Below are 20,132 nucleotides of genomic sequence, written 5' to 3' on the forward strand. Positions count from 1 at the left end.
CTTTGCTTCCTTTTCACAATGAGTGACGAGTAGCAAGAACATCAGTTTTGATTCTCATTCTTTCTGACGGATGGGTCTTCTGGGAGACTATTACTGGGATTCACTAAGGCAAAATATTAAGCGTAGTATTTCACTTCACAGCCTAGCTAATGAACTGATGGTAACAAGTGGATGGGACCTAAATAATGGACACATGAGAAAAGTAAATATATTTTCGTTCATAAACATATATTACAATGCACACCTATTTTCTGTGGAAGTAAATGTTGTATACATGTACACATGGACACATGCACACACCCCCACCCCCACCACCACTACCACCCTCACCCCCACTAATTTTGCTGGAATAAAACAAAGGAGAGTGGTCTGAGAAGCATTCAGCATGCTTACCATTTAAACAGGAAAGAATACACACTGGAGAATTATAAGGTGTAGAAAGAAGAGAGTATTTTATGTAATGCATAATTTCTAATTGCCTAACTACTAGAATTGAGTCTTTATGAAGTAATCAGGACTTAGCATGATTTTTTTCAGCATGATATCATACACCAATGCTTATTTGAATCTCAGAAAAATAGCATGTCACATTAACCTGTACTTAATGTGAATAGAAAGTAAAAGCTAATTTAAATTCAAATTTTGATAAACAATGTAACATTTTTATATTAAGGCCTGACATTATTACTAACGTTATAATGTACTTACAATCAGGAGCCCAGCATGGCTGCCAAGCAAGAGGCCAAACAAGGAGCTGACTGAGACAGAGGCAGATATTTATGCCCAATCAATGGACAGTAGCTGAGGACCCCTGTGGTTGAATTAGGGACAGGCTGGGAGAAGCCAAGGAACAGGACAACACCATAGGAACACCAGCAGTCTCAACTAATCCAGATTCCTGAAATCTCTCAGACACAGAGCCACCAGACAGGCAGCATACACTAGATGGTTTTGAGGCCATTGATACATATACAGCAGAGGACTGTCAGGTCTGGCCTTGATGAGAGAAGATGTACCTAATCCTTGAGAAACTTGAGGCCCCAGGAAATATAGAGTCTTGATGTGGGTGTGGGAACATCCTCTTGGGCACCAGGGAGAAGCAATAGGATGAGGAACTGTTGGAGGATAGAATGAGAGGGAGATAATGACTGGGCTGTAAAAAATTAAAGATAAATTCAATATAATGTGCTAGATATAATTATTTAATGTCAAACTAAGGTATGATTTTATGCTTAATATGCTCATTTTTGCTGCTCCTCTCAAATGTTCCTTAAGCATATGATATTACTGAGGACTTTTCAGAACATCTACACGTTATTGAGTTTTACAGGCAAATGGATGGAACTAGAAAATAACATCCTCAATGAGGTAACTCAAACCCAAAAGGACATGCATGGTATGTGCTCACTAACGAATGGATATTAGCCAAAAACGTACAGAATACCCAGGAAACAACCCACAGAACTCAAGAAGGTCAACAAGCTGAAGTGTCCAAGTGATGATGCCTAAATCCCATTTAAGAGGGAGAAGAAAGCAATAACAGGAGAGGGGAGATGGAGGGACCTGGATGTGAAAAGGTACAGGAAGGAAAAAAGGGGAACATGATCAGGTATTGGGGTGAACAGGGACAGCAGAAAGAATGGAAACAGGCAACCTCAGGAGGTAGGAATTGGGGAGACCCTCTAGGATGTACCAGAGACTTGGGAAGTAAGAGATTCTCAGGACTCAAGGGAAGGGACCTTAGATGAAATGCCCTAGAGTGGGGAGAGGGAACTTGCTGAGTCTACCTCCAGTAGAAAGACTTGGCATCAATTGGAGGGATGCAGTTGCCATCCCACAGTCAAAAACTCTGACCCAGAATGGTTCCAGTCTGAAAGAACCGCAGGGTCAAAAAGAGAGAAGAGCCTGGGGGAAAGCAGGTCCAGTGTCAGGCCCAATTTGGGATCCAGCTCAAGGAGAGGTCCCAAGGTCTGACACTATTACTGGTGCTATAGTGTGCTTATAGACAGGATCCTAGCATGACTGCCCTCCAAAAGGTCCATCAAGCAGCCAAAAGAGTCAGATGCAGAGATTTATACCCAACCAATACACAGAAGCTGATGGCCCTTGTGACTGAATTCGGGAAAAGCTGAAAGAAGCTAAAGAGTGCGACACTGTAGGAGGATCAGCACTCTCTACTAATCTGGACCCCTACAATTGCTCGGATATTGAGCTACTAACCAGGCATTATACACGAGTTGATATGAGACCCCCAACAAATAAACAGCAGAGGAATGCAGGGGAACGCAGCTGAAGGCACTTTGCCACATGCCTTCTAGCGTGGATACCACGTGGGCCTTGCAGCAGGGGGCACTAAACAAAGATGTTTATCAGAGTGTGCTCAGCTGTTGTGAGCTGTGGAAAACAAGTCTCTTGTCAGAGTTTATAGCTGGAGATGGCTGCAAAAATGATAGCCGCTTTCTGCTAGGAGTTGGCTCCCAACAAAGTATATATGATTGTACCTGAAAATATTTATGATAATTTTTTAAAGATTAGAAATATAAGTAACTAATCAGTGTGCCTTGTAACATGCTGATACATAAAAACATCCATGGTGGTTTGAGTGATAAATGTCCCTCAAAGTCTCACATGAGTGAACACTGGTCTGTTGTTTGGGACACTGTTTGCCGAGATGGAGACTTGGTGGAGGTATACATCTCTGTATCTGAGCTTATATCTCCCTTTACATCCAGGTCACTTCTGTACTCTATATTTTCAAATAAAAATGTGATCTCTCGGCTTCCTGATACAGTTGTCTGCTGACTTGGATTGCTTATGATTACTGATTAATTTTTCCTTTGGAACTAAGTCAAAATAAGCTATTTCTTCTATAAGTTGCATTGACTGTGGTATTTTATTAGAGCAACAAATAATTAATTGGTACTATATCATTATTTTTTTCCTATGAGGCAATTAAAAAAAGGACTGCACTGCCAAAGCAACCATCAGAATAACAGATATGAAAAAGCCTGAGTTGGAAATTTACAGGAAGGCAACAATATACACTGAAGAAGAGACAACACCTTCAAAATGGGTGCTGATCAAACTGAAGAACTACATGTATAAGAAATTCAAATGTAAGTAAATAAAATCTTGAATAAAAAATGTCTCTAGCTGAAACTTCAGCTAAAATTAGACAATAAATCTTGTTGGTCGTGGAATCCTTAGGATCCATAGTGACATTCTAAAAAAAAAAAAAAAAAAAAAAAACTGGATTTTGCTCTTTTTATCTCAACCTGCAAAACCCAAATGATTCTAGATGAACCAAAGGTCTCAAGATACAAACAGATACCTTCAATCTGATAGTGGGAGAACTAGGAAATAAGATTAAACTCGGTATAGAAAAAAAATCCATTTTGAACAGTACTCCAATATTACAGATATCAAGACCAATAATCAATAAATTGGACTGCATGAAACTATAAGTTTTATGTACTGTAAAAGATACCATGATTTAACTGAAGAGGCATCTAGAAACAAATAGAGAAAATAATCTTTAGAATCTGTACATCTAATGGAAGATTTATATCTAGAATACAAAAAGAAAAATGAAAGAAAAAAAGAAAAAAATCATAAAGAAAACCAACCCAATTCAAATGGGGCATGGAACTAAACTAAATACTTTAACAACCTTATCCAAGAAGAAAATAAGTGAAAATTAAAATTACTTTGATATTTCAACTTATACCAGTGTTTTAATTTATATTTGTAAACTTTTATATTTATGTAACAAAACACTACAATGTAAATTATAAAAGAAACCATTTAATTTTACTTATGATTTCAGAAGTTGTGAATACATGATTTTGGATACAAAAACAACTGGGAATCATAAGGTGAGGCTAGGATGGGGCAAGCACTGGGAGCCTTTCAAAACCTCTAAACTCACCTCTAGTGATTTAGTTCCTCCAACAACCTCCAAGACTCTTAATCCTCCCTGATCAATTATACCAGTGGGAACCAAATACTGATATATATATATATATATATATATATATATATATATATATATATATATGAATGACTACTCTATATGTGTCATTCTCTCCAGATAAATTTGTACTCATATAATAATGCAAAATGCCTTCATTTCAACTTCAAAAGTCCCCATAGTCTTTTAGTCTCAACACCGTTTATAGGTACAAAGTTTGTTCTGAGATCCAAGACAATAACTTAATCATATCTTCTACTACCAAAAAGCAAATTATATACTTCCAACAAGTAGAAGCACAGCACAGGATATTCCAAAGAGACGGAATGGAGGAACAGCACAGGATATTCCAAAGAGACGGAATGGAAGAATAGTGAGGAAATACTGGATTATAAAGCAAGACAAAAATATAGCATGGCAAATGCCAAGTCCAATAGCTCAGTTATGTAAGAAGCGTTAAATGGCTTGGCTTTCCACCACTAATTAGTTCTCTCTCTTTGGATACTCACTGTCCTTTTTAATGAAGATCTCCTTGGTAGGTATCCTACAGCTCTGTTATGTTTAACATCTAGGAACCTTGAATGAAATCCACCCTTCACCTTCACATATTAGTGAAACAGCTAACCTAGACCTCCATGCTGTGATTTTACTGCCACATGTGTGGCCACAATGGTCCTCCTTAACATTGGAGGAAGACTTTACAACTTTTGTACTCATGTGACTTTCATGACAGTAAGAACAGAACTATATGGATAATACTATAAAGATTGACTATCACCTTATTATCAACCCCAGCATCCCTGGATCAAGTTGTAGCAACATTTCAACAATTAATTATTTAATTAATAGATTTACTTATTTGTTTGTTTGTTTAGTTTATTATGTTTGTTGCATTCTCAGAGCAGAAAATTTCTCACACATTTTAGTTTTAGAAGTTACAGGTTTCTCTGTGTGGGATCTTGCCATGATTATACCCCTCTCTTTATACTATCATAGATCAGACCTTAATTTATCTCGTCTCTTTGTAGCATAAACTGTAGCTCAAACATTAAATTAAATTTCTTGACATTTTTTTTCTCTTTATGTTTTGTATTTCTTTGTTATTTTCATTTTATTTTTTCTTTTATTGGATATTTTCTTTATTTACATTTCAAATGCTATCCCCTCTCCAAGTCTTCCTTCCCAAACCCCCTATCCTATTCCCCCACCCCCTGATTCTATAAAGGTACTCTAAAAACCACCTACCCACTCCCACCAGGTGGGGCAGCCTCTGGATGCCTTTCCTTCAGTCTCTGCTTCACACTTTATCTCCATATATCCTCCCGTGAGTATTTTGTTCCCCCTTCTAAGAAACACTGAAGCATCCACACTTTGATCTTCCTTCTTCTTGAGCTTCATGTGGTCTGTGAATTGTATCTTGGGTATTCTGAGCTTTTGAGCTAATATCCACTTATCAATGAATACATATCATGTGTGTTATTTTGTGACTTGGTTACCTCATTCAGGATGATATTTTCTAATTCAATCCATTTGCCTAAGGATTTCATGAAGTCATTGTTATTAATAGCTGACTTTATGTAAAAGTTTATGAAATAAAATAGCTGGAGTGATACTACTCCATTGTGTAAATGTACCATATTATCTGTATCCATTCATTTGTTGAAGGACATATGGGTTCTTCCCACCTTCTGGTTATTATAAAAATGGCTGCTATGAACATAGTAGACCATGTGTCCTTATTACACATTGGATTATCTTCTGGGTATATGCCCAGGAGTAGTATAGCTGAGTCCTCAGTTAGGACTGTGTCCAATTTTCTGAAGAACTGCCAGATTGATTTCGAGAGTAGTTGTACCAGCTTGCAATCCACCAGCAATGGAGAAGTGTTCCTTTTTCTCCACATCCTTGCCAGCATCTGGTGTTGCCTGAGTTTTTGATCTTAGTCATTCTGACTAGTGTGAGGTCTAATCTCAGGGTCATTTTTATTTGCTTTTCCTGATGACTAAGGATGTTGAATATTTCTTTAAGTGTTTCTTGGCCATTCAAATTTCCTCATATGAAAATTCTCTGTTTAGCACTCTTCCCCATTTTTAATAGGGTTATTTAGTTCTCTGGAGTCTAACTTCTTGAATTCTTTGATTATATTAGGTATTAGTCCTCTGTTGTATGTTGGATTGGTAAAACCCTTTTTCTAACCTGTTGATTGTCATTTTGTCCTATTGACAGTGCATCCTTTGCCTTAGAGAAGCTTTGCAATTTTATGAGTTCCCATTTGTTGATTCTTGATCTTACCACATAAGCCATTGGTGTTCTGTTCAGGAAAATTTCCCCTGTGCCCATGTATTCGAGGATTTTCTCTACTTTCTCTTCCATTAGATTCAGATGCCATCTTGCCGAAATCGATCTAAAGATTCAATGCAACCCTCATCAACATTCCAACTAAATTCTTCATAGAGTTCGAAAGAGCAATTTTCAAATTCATTTGGAATATCAAAAAACCCAGCATAGAGAAAACTATTCTCAACAATAAAAGAACTTCTTGGGGAATCACCATCCCTGACCTCAAGCTGTAGTCCAGAGTAATAGTGATAAAATCTACATGCTATTAGAATAGTAACAAGCAAGTAGATCAATGGAATAGAATTGAAGACCCAAAAGTGTACCCACACACATATAGTTACTTTATCTTCCACAAAGGAGGTAAAACTGTCCTGTGGAAATAAGACAGCATTTTCAACAAATGGTGCTGGTTTAACTGGAGGTCAATGTGGAGAAGAATGCAAATTGATCTCTTTTTTGTGTTGTTGTTTGGTCTTGTTTCAGTAGTTTTGTTGGGAGGTTGTTTTCTGTGAGATACACTAGAGGTTGGGATAGGGTTCACATTCACTTTCAAGGTAAGGGTTTCCCACCACTAAAGGAAAAGGCATGGGGAGGGCACACTGGGGTTTGGATCCACTTTCCTACCTCCTTCTGCTTTGCTCACATTACTTTTTCTCAGTGAACACAACACAAAAGAGATTCAAAACAGATCGACCTCCAGAGGGGGGTCACACCTAAACCTTCTCCCACCTCAGGCTATACCAGCACTGGGAGAGGCCAGGATAGCTCACTGTACAGCCCTAGGCTGCACAGAAAGGCTGAGGGCTCAGACAGGTACTGAAAAGTTAATAAATTAGAATACATTATAAGGAGGAGAAGGAGGAGTAGGAGTAGGAAGAGGAGGAGGAGGAGGAGGAGAAGGAGGAAGAGTAGGAGGAGGAGGAATGCAATTCTGTGCTGGGAGGATCCCTTCTCTCCAACACATAAGAGTTGGGGGAGGAGATAAGGTATCTCCAAAGGCCACTACATTTGGGACTAAGAGCAGTGGGGATAGAGTCAGCTTTTCCTCCATTCCTTCCCAAACAGCAAAATTGGGCAGGTGCACGCGTGCAAACACACACACACACACATACACACACACACACAAAGTCCTCTTTCTGTAGAACAAGAACAGACCAAGAAAGAGGATATTATCCAACTCCCATCTCCCAAACCATCACTAAGGTTAAGGATATAATCAGTGAATCAAATCAATAAGGTGGGTGATTGGAATGTGGTGGGGAAAGCAGAAGATACTGGAAACAGGAATACCCAGCCATACCATCTCCCCTGCCCTAGAGAAGGACACATAAGTAGGAGAGAGGGGAACAGGGGCTGGAGGTGGGGAGTGGCCAATCACTGATCAGCTTCTCCAAAAACATCATTCTGTTTGTGCTTCTTGTTCTCAAAATTGAAGGCAGAACCAACCATGTGTTTTTAGATATCTTTGATGTCATTGCACTTTGTCTCACAGTGTATGGTAGCATCATAAGAACAGGAACAGAACACCTGACTCTCTGAACCATCATCATAATGAGATTATATCTCATATAAATCACTGATAGCCACAAACTTCTGGTCAATGGGTTCTAACAGTTCCAATGCAGGTTCAACTTCCTTTTCTGGTTCTGCAGTCTCTACAGTGGTGCTGGCAATGGTGATGTGTTTGCCCTGTGAGGCCATGTTCTGTGCATAGGAGATCATGCTCACATAGATGTCTGCCTTCCTGTTGACCTGGTTCTGAGGGATAATAATTTGGCAGGAATTGGCATCATTGGTATTCTTGATGAGGTGGCTGAGGATAAAGATGATTCGAATAACCTGACCACCCTTTTACACATGGTCTGGGATGTAACTGGGGTCACAGATCAGCTGCTTGAAGTGGGCCACTTCTCCCTCAGATTTTACACCCACCACCTTGCCATACTCCATGATGATGTCATCCACTGGTTTGTTCACCGTGTATGTTCCCCCATAGATGGCACTCAATCTGGCAAAGCCCTGGGGCAGCTCACCCAGACCATACAGTGGGTATAAATATGGGCTCTTGCCATACCAGGCCAGGGACTCGATGTACAACTTGATGCAGTTAATAGTCTCAAGACATGGCTGATCCAGGTAGTCATCAGTGCTGTAGAGCGCCAAAGCATGGCCAGTGAAATCAATGACATTTTGACCCAGGTCAAACTTCCGGTAGACATCACGCATGCTGGTGGTCTGAGGGTCAACACCCTCAAAGGTTTTGGGGTCATTCTTATCAAAGTTTGCCACAAACACCAAAAATTTTTGGAAGCGTCGTTTTTCAAACATGCCCATCAGATTAGAAGCCAAGGCCTCAGTCTTAGCGGATGACACTTTGTAGACCTTTCCCTCCTTGTATACAAAGCTGCTCTCTACCACCTTGAAATCCAGATAACGAGTCACTTCTGTATATAGTAGCATCTTTACCAGCTGGCCATTGGGGGATCATGTCAACATTCCAGTCTCGGCCCTGGCCCATTGATTCAAAGGGCCCTTCCAGCAATTGAAAGAGCATATATAGCTCCTCCAGGTGTGTGATGGAAGAGCTCTCACCTCCATAGTAGGGGTTTCGTTCCATGTGCAATACCTTCTTTCCATTCACAGACATGATACCAGACAGGATGCACTCAATAAGACCTGTCCCCAGCACAGTCACATCGTATTCCTCTTCCATGGTCAGGCCTTGGTATCAGCATCCCCTCTGCTTCTCCTCCTCCTCCACCACAGCAGCTGCTACTACCTCTACTGTTGCTGATGCGGGTGCCGCTGCTGCTGTTGCTGCTGCCGCACTGAACTAAAGATGGCGTCTGTCGGTCGTCTCCCGATCCCTATGCAGCATCAATGAGTACCTCTCCCTCCTCTGACACCACCACACACACCATTTCCTTGCTTATTTTCTGGGAGGGCTTCTAGCACCTGGGTCCCAGCACCATGACGACTGCAGGAGTTAACCTGATCTCTTCTTATCTCCTTGTACAAAGTTCAAATCCAAATGGATCAAGGACTTTCACATGAAGTTTTGTATTTCTTTTGGACCCATTCACTCTTTTACATTATAGACATGTATAGTAATGATTACTAGTAACTCCATGACAGAGTGACTATTGACTTGTCTTAAAGTCTACTATGCTAAGATCTGCAAATCTTACATATTCCTACTAAAATCAGTTTTATAAACTCTGTTACATCAGTATCCCACTCACTGGTACTAAATCTGTATTAATTATTTCACTATTGCTATGATAAAATATCTCTACTGGAGTAAGTTATAACAGAAGGAGTTTAATTTCATTCATAGATTCAGACAGAATTCATGTTGGTGGAGCTTAACAACAGCTGAAGTAACACACCTTGATCTACATTCATAATGCAGATAAAGGGAAAGTTTTAGAAATCTTAGGAGAATTTTAAACCTCAAAGTCCACCCCTAGTGACACAACTCCCAGCCCACACTGCTGCACCGGTTCACAGGTCAGCCAACAGGGTCTAGCAAGAGAGAAAGTGAGGAAAGAGAAGTGAAGAATGGAAACAAGACAGAGCGTCTGATCAAGTCTTGTTTGAAATCCTGGGTATTTATATGCTTTTCCACGTGCCTTGCAGCCGTGGATAGCACGTGTGCCTTGCAGCTGAGAGCACTAAACAGCAAAACAAGATATGTGAGAAAAACAAGATGTTTATCAGAGTGTGCTCAGCTGTTGTGGGCTGTTGAAAACAAGTCTCTTGTCAGGGTATATGGCTCGAGATGGCTGCAAAGATGATAGCCGCTTTCTGCTAGGAGTTGGCTCCCAACAATCTTACACTAGAGATATCTGCTTATTTATGATTTTTGCTAGTGTATCCAGAGAATCAGGAGATGAAAAAATGCTTTATGTCTAGGACTGATGAACAGATAATAAAACATGACATATTTATAGTGTAAACTACAATTTAGCTAAAAAATAAAATTACATAATTTACAGGTTAATAGCAGAAGTTTGAAACAGTTGTTCAAAATGAGATAACCTGGAACTAGAAAGACAAATGTTGGGTCATTTCTTCTTTTTCCGGTATTTAAAACTTTTTAATTGGATATTTTATTTATTTACATTTCAGATGTCATCCCCTTTCCCCATTTCCCCTCCCTAGAAACCCCCTATCCCATCCCCCCTCCTCCTTTTTGCTTTTATACCACTTTATTTTTTAATTGGATGTTTTATTTACATTTCATATGTTGTCCCCTTATCCCACCCCCCACCCACCCAGGAACCCCCTATCCCCTCACCCCTCCTCCTTCTCTGTGGATGTAACCACTACCTATCCCCCCACTCCCACCTCCCCACCCTCAAATTCCCACCCCCTGGGGCATCCAGCATTCATGAGGTCAAGGATCTCTTCTTCCACCTATGCCCAGCAGGGCCCTCTGCTCTTATGTATACAGCTGAAGACCTGTATCCCTCCCTAAGTGCTCCCAGGCTGGTGGTTTAGACCCTGGGAGCTGTGGTTGGTTGGTATTGTTGCTCTCCTCATGGGGCCACAAACCCTTTCAGCTCCAATGATCTTCACTCTAACTCCTCCATTGGGAACCCCATGATCAGCTCAATGGCTAGTTGTGAGCATCTGCCTCTCAATATGTCAGACTCTTGCAGACCTCTGAGGAGACGTCTATATCAGGCTCTTACCAGCATGCACTTCCTGACTTCCACATCAGCATCTACCTTTGGTGACTGCACATGGGATGGATACTCAGGTGGAATGGTCTTCAGACGGTCCCTCCTTCAGTTTCTGTCCCTCACTTTGTCTCCATATTTGCTCCCTTGAGTATTTTGTTGCTCCTTCTAAGAAGGACCGAAACACCACCACTTGGTCTTCCTTTTTTATGAGCTTCATGTGGCCTGTGAGTTGAATCTTGGGGATTTCAAGGTTCTGGGCTAATATCCAATAATCAGTGAGTGAATACCATGTGTGTTCTTTTGTGATTGGCTTACTTCACTCAGGATGATAATTTCTAGTAACATCCATTTACTTAGGAAACTCTCGAATTCATTGTTTTTAATAGATGAGTAATACTCCATTGTGTAAATATACCACATTTTTTGATTCCATTCCTCAGTTGAAGGACATCTGGGTTCTTTCCAGGTCCTGGTTATTATAAATAAGGCTGCTATGAACATAGTTGAGCATATGTCCTTGTTATATGTTCGAGCATCTTCTGGGTATATGCCTAGGAGTGGTATAGCTGGATCCTCAGGTCTAATTTTCTGAGGAACCGCCAGACTAATTTCCAAACTGGTTGCAACATCTTGCAGTCTCATCAACAATGGCTCAGGATTCATTATCTCCACAGGAGCAGACCCACTCTGTGTCTTCCCCAGCCCAAAGGACCAGGCAGGGGTGGAAGGGAAGTGGAATTCTGGAGGGGTGGGGTTTGGGTAGCTGGTGGGTCCTGAATGTCCCTGGCTCCCAGATGTAACTCTGGGGCTTAGGGAGTGAGATGGAGTTCTTACCGGTTGCTCTGAGTGCAGTGGCTCCTCTAGGATGGCTCAGGATTCAGTATCTCCACAGGAGCAGACCAACTCTGTCTGCCCCAGCCCAAAGGACCAGGCAGGAGCAGAAGGACTATACCATTGTAATTACATGCAAGTATTAAGGTCAGTTCTAGGTTGAGGCACATAGCAATACAATAGATGCAAATAGTCAAGGAACAAGCAAGAAAATAGACACAAATAGTCAAGGAACAAGCAAGACAATAAACAATCTTCGGTGAACATTCCCATGATCGATGTTTCTAGTGGCTTATCAGGATGACCAAATTATCTGACCCAACTTCTCTGTCCTAGCCCAAAGTCATTTTCATGTCTGAAGCCTACTTCCTTGTTCTAGCCTAAAATTTAGATTCCTGCCTGAAACTACTTCTTTGTTCTAGCCTAATGTCTGACTCCTGCCAGAAGGCCACTTCCTTGTCCTTGGCCCTTGTCAGGTTCTTGCCAAACAACCTTAAAAGCTCTCCACATCTCCCCATTTTTTATTTCATAAACAAGACTGAGCCTGTCTTAGGTCTTTATATCAAGAATGCCTTCCTTACTGGTTGTAGAATATGCATTATCAAAAGCAATGAACTTGTTTGTCATTTCTTTCATTTGTAGTTATTGCCTATGAATCTTCAGCTATGTGAGTTGCAAGAAATACCAAGGAATAAAGGACATTGGTAGAGGAGCTCCTAGGGGAAGGAAGATATAAAGCAGTAATATCTGATGCTGGAGAGGTTGCTCAGTAGTTAAGAATATTTGTTATTCTTTCAATGAGCAAGGGCTTTGTTAGTAGTGGCCATAAGTTGTCTGTTGATCCAGGGTCTTATTGACCACACCACAAACTGAGCATATATATGGGATACAAACATGTTTACTAAATTTGTATGCAGACAAAATACTTGTATACAAAATAAAATTAATAAATCTGAAAAATTATAATGTATGCAGTGATATAAATGTTAAACAGAACAAATGAAATAGGTAGGATAAAATTGTGGTAGTAGAGAGCTGGCAAAGATAGAGGCAAAATGATGTATACAGATAAAATTAAAGATCTACAAATCATTGTTGAAGCTATGTACACACATGTGTGCACACACTCAGAGTAAGTGAAAGATGTTGAGATTGGGAGTTAAAATTGGTCTACACTAAACAAAATGATGTTGTTTCTATAGACATCGTGGACAAGTGAACATTCCAGAGAAAGTGAATATGTTAACTATTTTTGGACTTGCAGCAAATAAAGTGCCTCAGACACCCCTGGCATTACAAGCAATTTTCAATTCGATTTGTTACCCTCTAGAACTTGCCAAAAAAAAAAAAACCTTATTGCTGTAGACACTACATACATTAGTGACAGAACATGGAAATATCAAGCTGGTACAGACTTGAAATATATAGGCTAGCTTTCATGCTGCTGGAAGATATAATGCTCACTACGAAAGAAGAAAATATGCAATCATTTTATCCACCTGTGAAACTACCTAGCAAGAAAATTTTATTGGTGTAATAGTGGCATAAAGATAATAGGAATAACTGACCACTTTATTATTGAATAAGTTAAGAACCATATCTGTCATCATTCCTAGGACAAGAATCTATAATATGTCATAGGGCATAGGGGGAAAATACTAAAAAATAAATCTGCTAAATGAACATAGTACTAAATCCACTCATAAAAACAACCATTATATCCAAAAGTTAATGTCACTCCCAGACCTCAACAGAGAAATTTCTTTCTGCAATAAACATAAGCTAACACAGACTCCATAATGGTTCAGGTGCATAAAATAACTGATGGGTGAATGCTTAGCCCTCAATTAGACACCTAAATCACATTCCATCTTCCCTGGGAAAAGGGATCATTGAGGAAGAAGTGGAAAGACTATAAGATAAAATGTGGTAAATGAATATGAAGAAACAATTGCCTTTTGATATATCATGGATATTGAACATGAAACTTACAGTGATCATGATAGCATTTAGATGATCCACAAATACTCAAGCAGGACTCACCCCACCCTAACCATGCTAGGGTAGGTCCAAAAGTAATCTTCTTCTTGGCCATGAACTTACTAGCAACTGATGGTTTCTAGATGACAAGAAATTCTTTTCTTTCTTCTTTTTCTTCTTTAAAAGTGTTGCCTCTGTTAAGTGGACCATGTTTGAGTGGAAGAACATACATTCAATAATATATTGGCAGCACAAACTAAATCCATTTGATGAAAATACAAAAAAATCCAAGAAATTCAAACAAAAACAATTAAATTCAATGATCACAAATAAAAAGAAAGCATTAAAATAAAATGGTTTATTGATGGAAAGAATTATTTCAGAGCGAGAAAGTGATGGTTTGAAAGAGTATAAATGGTGATGAAAATAATTACAAATTTTTATTTTAAGGTATCAAATTGTGAAACAAAAATAAAATAAAAATGCAATATCTTTCAAATAGTCTTTAATCCTCTTCAAAAAGATTATTCATTTCTTTTTAATAATTAATTGGTGTCTTTACTTCCTTTTTCTAATAATATAAAAGTTTCAACATTGTGTACATATTAGTTATCTGTTAGTGTTTATGATTGACAGAGAAAATTCTACGTACTCTACTTCCCCAAAATTGTTATTCAACTGAGAAAAGTACAGTGGCTCAAAAGATGTTACTTTTGCTTGCCTTTCTATAACATGAAGGTGAGTGTAGCCTCTCAAGAAAGCTCTGATCTTACTAAAAATATACACATCTCAACAAAATCCATCATCTTCTAACTCTTACAATCTTTCTTCTTCCTCTTCTACATTGATCCTGAGCTTTAGTTGAGGGAGTTGTTTTGTAGATTCATGCTTTGGAACTGAACTCTACAACTCTAATTTTGATTAGTTGTGTTTTTATATAATGATCCCTTTCCCCTTTCTGTTTCTTCCATGAGGAGTGATGACTACACACACACACACACACACACACACACACACACAGAGAGAGAGAGAGAGAGAGAGAGAGAGAGAGAGAGAGAGAGAGAGACGTACGCATGTGTGTGTGTGTGTGTGTGTGTGTGTGTGTGTGTGTGTGTGTAAATCAAGGCAAAATACCAAAATACTTTGAATATAATTAGAGGTTATATTGGTTTAATTACTGTTTGCTACTAGTACTGGGTTACTGGCTATGTTGTGAATTCTGAGAATGGGTTCTTGTTTTATTGAGTGAGTCTTAAATACAATAATAAAGTTGCTGCTTATGGCTAAATATGTGACACTACTGAACCATTAGGCTTATAATATCATGATGGTTAATATTCTGGTTCACAGCTGTCATAGCTGGGATGAACTGCTAATCACTTTTCTTCTTTGAAAGCTAGTGTAAGGCCTTCAGGTACAATCTCTACAGAGTAGCCTTTTCAGTAACTTCCAGCTCAGGGGCCTCTGTGCTTTGTGTCTGAAGTTCATGATGTCTTCAGTAATAGTAACCTAGCTTCCACCAAGGGCAATAGCAATAGTTGTAATGCTCTTCAAAATCTGAATAACTATTCGTAGGAGAACTTCTCATGCCTAATGTTGTCATTTTATTTTGTTGAATGACCTTTTACACTCTAAAGAATAATTGTCATCTTAGATAGGAAATGTTCTTCTTTAATACCACATGTTTATATTTACACACAGACTTATATAAAAAATATTTAAGGTATTTATTTATAGTATTAAACTTTATGACTTTTTTTGGACAGCTTTACTATTACATTTACCATCCTTATTTTATATTTATTTTCTCCTGAATAAAGCCCAACTCATCTTTTTTCATTTCCCAGAGAATAGTGAGATATAAGTAATATGAATAATACTTTAAAATGTACATTGAGCTAAAATTTTATTAGAGTGTACTTTACTAGAAGATTACATACTGTTTGGAAACCTGGTTGCCAAGGTCAAAGTCTGACATTACATAGAAAGACACAGCTCAATATAAAATGAGACTCCCCTTTTCTTCAGAGCTTCTCCATCTCTGATCTTGTCTGAGAATCTAGAAACCCCATACACTCTACCTGTGAAATGCAACATGGCTTAATGAAATTACAGGTTCACCTTCCTTTCTCTCAATAAGAACCTGTCCAGCAAGCACCTAAAATTCCTGAAATCCCTCCCCATATGGTATTTTAGTATTTTAGCATTTGCCCATCCTTGATATTTCTGCCCCTTCCCAAAAATATATAAGCCTTGATTAACCTTGAATCACTTTGTTCTGTCTCCTTGAAGCTGATCTCAGACTGTTAGCATGACCATTGAATTCCTAGGCTGTATTAAGTTCTTTGTCTTTGGGAGCTAGTGGCCAATAACCTCAGGGAGAAGGGAAGACCACTGTGTACTTTTCATAAAAATAAAAGTCACTGAAATTATCTATCAGTAAAAAATTTTTCTATATTAACAATAGATCATATTCTAATGTATATTCATTTCAATATATAATAATATTATAAAATTAATTATGAACTTCAATCACAATAGCAATTACACACTCCTATTGTTTAGGTTCCCACTTTCCACCAAAAATACTGTGAATTTTATAATATACCAAGTATAACATCATATTTACTACTGTTTTAGAAGAAGAAAAAAATGGAGGGTCTTTTTTTCTTTTTCTTTTTACTTAATTTTTATTTTAATATATTTTTAATTAAAATAAAATTTCATCATTTCTCACCATTCCTTTTCTCCCTTTAGGCTTTCCCAGCTACTTTCCCTCTGTAATCTCCCATTCTTCCATGGTTATCCATCCTCAATTTGTACATATGTGTGTGTGTGTGTGTGTGTGTGTGTGTGTGTGTATGTGTGTATGTATAAATGTGTGTATGTATATATGTGTGTATGTAAATATGTATCTATATATGTGTGTATATATATATGTATAGATGTATAGGTATATAGATGTATGTATGTATAGATGTATGTATGTATATATGTGTGTCTGTGTACCTGTGCACCTGTGTATATATGTGTATGTATGTGCGTATGTATATATGTAATTATACTTTGACTGAAACACACATATATGTGTGTGTACATATATACATATATACACACACACATACATACACATATATACGATCTTCTGAGTTTCATTTTCTTCGTAGTATGTGTATGATTTCAAGAATGACCACTTTCCATTGGACAAACAAAAATGGCACAGAAAGACAACATTGTATGTTTTTCTCAGTGGCAGTTTCTTAGTTGAAGGTATATAACACAGAGTAACCACATATGGTAGAAAAGTATAAAGGGGATATAAGGAAAGGAGGTTAGGTTAGAAGAATACTAGAAGACTACAGGTGGTATGAAAGAGTAAATGAAGCATCAGAGAAGGTTCTGCATCTTTGGATAAAGGAGGGATGTTAGTACAGAAGGAGAAAGAAATACAAGGGACAAGTAATGCCAAGGATTTTTGAAAAAGCCTTAAGGAATTTTACTCTTCTGTACTTACAAATTTTTTACTTTTTTCCCATCTATATACCTTTACAATTTTATCGTATTTTTCTGTATATGTCTTCAATTTTGCTTTTTTTAATTGAATATTCTTCTTTATTTACATTTCTGTTTTCCTCTTTGAAAGTCTCTCTTTCAGAAACCCTGTATTCCATCCTCTATCCCCCTGCATCGATGAGGGTGCTCCCCCACTCACCCACACACCCACACCCTCCTTCCTGCCCTGGCATTCCCCTACACTGGAGCACTGAACAACTTCAGTCCCAAGGGCTGCTCCTCTTAGTGATGTCTACCGAGGCAATCCTCTGCCACATATGCGGCCAGAGTCATGGGTCCCTCCATGTGTACTCTTTGGTTGGTGGTCCAGTCTTCAGGAGTTCTGGGGGTCTGATTGGTTGACACTCTTGCTCCAATCATGAGGCTGCAAACCCTCTCAGCACCGTCAGTCCCTTCTCCAATTACTCCACCAGGTATCCTGCACTCAGTTCAATAGTTGGCTGTGAGCATCCTCCTTTTTGTATTTGTCAGGCTCTGGGAGAGCCTCTCAGGAGATAGCCATATCAGGTTCCTGTCAGCAAGCACTTCTCTGCATCTATAATTATAGCATCCATTTGATGACTGTGTCTGCAGTGGATCCCCAGATGGGGCGGTCTCTGGATGGCCTTTCCTTCAGTATCTTCTCTACATTTTTTTCACCATATTTCCTCCTGTGTGTATTTTGTTCCACATTCTAAGAAACGTTGAAGCACCCACACATTGGTCTTCCTTCTTCTTGGGCTTCATATGGTCTGTGAATTGAATCTTGGGTATTCCGAACTTTTGGGGTAATATCTATTTATCAGTGAGTTCATACCATGTATGTTCTTTTATCATTGAGTTACGTCACTCAGGATGATATTTTCAAGTTCTGTCCATTTGCCTGCGAATTACATGAACTCATCGTTTTTAATAGCTTTGTATTATTCCGTTGTATACATGTACCACATTTTCTGTATTCATTCATCTTTGAGGGACATCTGGATTGTTTCCAGCTTCTGACTATTATAAATATGGCTGCTATGAACAGAGTGGAGCATGTGTTTTTATTACATGTTGGGGCATCTTCTAGATATATGCTCAGGAGTGGTGTAACTGGGTTTTCAAGTAGTATTATGTCATAATTTTTAAAGGAATTCTTCTCAGTTTATTTATAAGAATACATATCAATTTCAAAATTTGCTACCAATGTGTCTGTGTTATAATGATTTACATTCGAAGTATAATAAGCCATACATAAGCAAAGTAAGCATTATTTTAGAAAAGATTAAGGAAACATTTTCTGATTTCTGCTTAGTATCTGAGATTTGGCCTTCTTTAATGTCATGTATCTAATTAGTTGCAACAAGGGCTGCCAAATTTAGGTCATTGCTTAGTGATGCATCAGTGAGCAAAAATTGCTGTTTAGTTGTGTCAGCTTTCCAAGTATACCACAAATGTAAAATGATCTGTTAATATATAGTCTTTTACCTGCTTCCATAATCATGAGGAGAGAGATGGGGGAAAGGGAGGTCTTATATATTTTTTCTTTATTTAACCAAGTTAGTTACCACCTTACAATATCATCAAATTTACTTTCATGTTAATCTTTAATAATCTCTTTCATTTTTATTAGTTTATTCTTTGCTGTCTGTCTGTTTGTTTGTTTTGTAATGAAGATGAACACATCCTACATTTTGGGAAGGTGCCCTATAATTGAACTATATATCTACAATTTCATTCTTTTTTAAAAAAAAATAGAGCAGACATGTCTCCTTTCTGTAATCATAACAGAGTATTGTTAATGTCAGGGATTGGTGCTTACCCATGTTTCATGTTGGGTCAGTTATTGTTTGGCCATTCCTTCAGTTCCTGCTCCAAATTGTCCCTGCATTTCTTTTAGACACAAGACAAATTTTGGTTGAAGGCCCCAAAGGAGATAGAAACCCCACAGGAGAAATAACCAGACATTGTAGGGAGATCAAGGATTCTTATAGAAGAGTTGGTGGAAGGATTGAAGGCCCCAAAGGAGATAGAAACCCCACAGGAGAAATAACAGATTCAACTATCCTGGATATCTGGGAGCTCTCAGAGACTGATCCATCAACCAAAGAACATACCAGTACTAGAATTAGGCCTCAGGCATATAGATAGCAGAAGTGCAGCTCAATTTCTATGTATTCCCCCCAAAACTCTCTCTAAACCTGTAACCTGATTGTGATATTCATCCTTGTTTGGACTTAGTGGGAGAGGATGTGCTTAATCTGGCAGAGACTTGATAAATCAGGTTGGAGTGATTCAAAGGAGGTCCCTCCTTCCTAAAGGCAAAAGGAAAGGGGGAATGAAGGGAAGATCTCTGTGGTATGGGACCCACAGTGGAGCAGTGATTAGGATGTAAATACATACATACATACATATATACATACATATATACATACATATAATCAACCAACCAAACAAAAAAACCCTAAAAATGTTAAATAAGAATTTGGATGCTATCCAGGTTGGTATTTCCAGTCTGTTACTAAGGAAACACTTGCACTTCTGGTAGTCCTGCTTCAGCCTCCCAAGAAATAGAATAAGAATATATTCATGTGGTGTTTGTTCAGAAAATCTAGTTCCTTTGTGGCCTGTTTCTTAGAAATTGAATGAATTAAATTAGAATTGAAATTGAATTAAATTTAAAGGTAATAGACTATTTTGATTGGTACAGGATGTTTGAATATAGGAATAACATCCAGTTGTGTTTTGTTATTACTTACTATTCTCTTTTGATATGGAACAGCAATTGT

The 20,132-nt window shown here is 38.4% G+C and overlaps 1 pseudogene; it reads right to left on the reverse strand.

Moving 5' to 3' along the window:
* Positions 1-7,684: 7,684 nt before the first annotated feature.
* On the reverse strand, positions 7,685-9,023 carry LOC114639454 (annotated as a pseudogene).
* Between the last annotated feature and the right edge of the window lie 11,109 nt (positions 9,024-20,132).

Source organism: Grammomys surdaster, unplaced genomic scaffold, assembly GCF_004785775.1.
Source record: "Grammomys surdaster isolate TR1022 unplaced genomic scaffold, NIH_TR_1.0 125708, whole genome shotgun sequence".
Lineage (NCBI taxonomy): Eukaryota > Metazoa > Chordata > Mammalia > Rodentia > Muridae > Grammomys > Grammomys surdaster.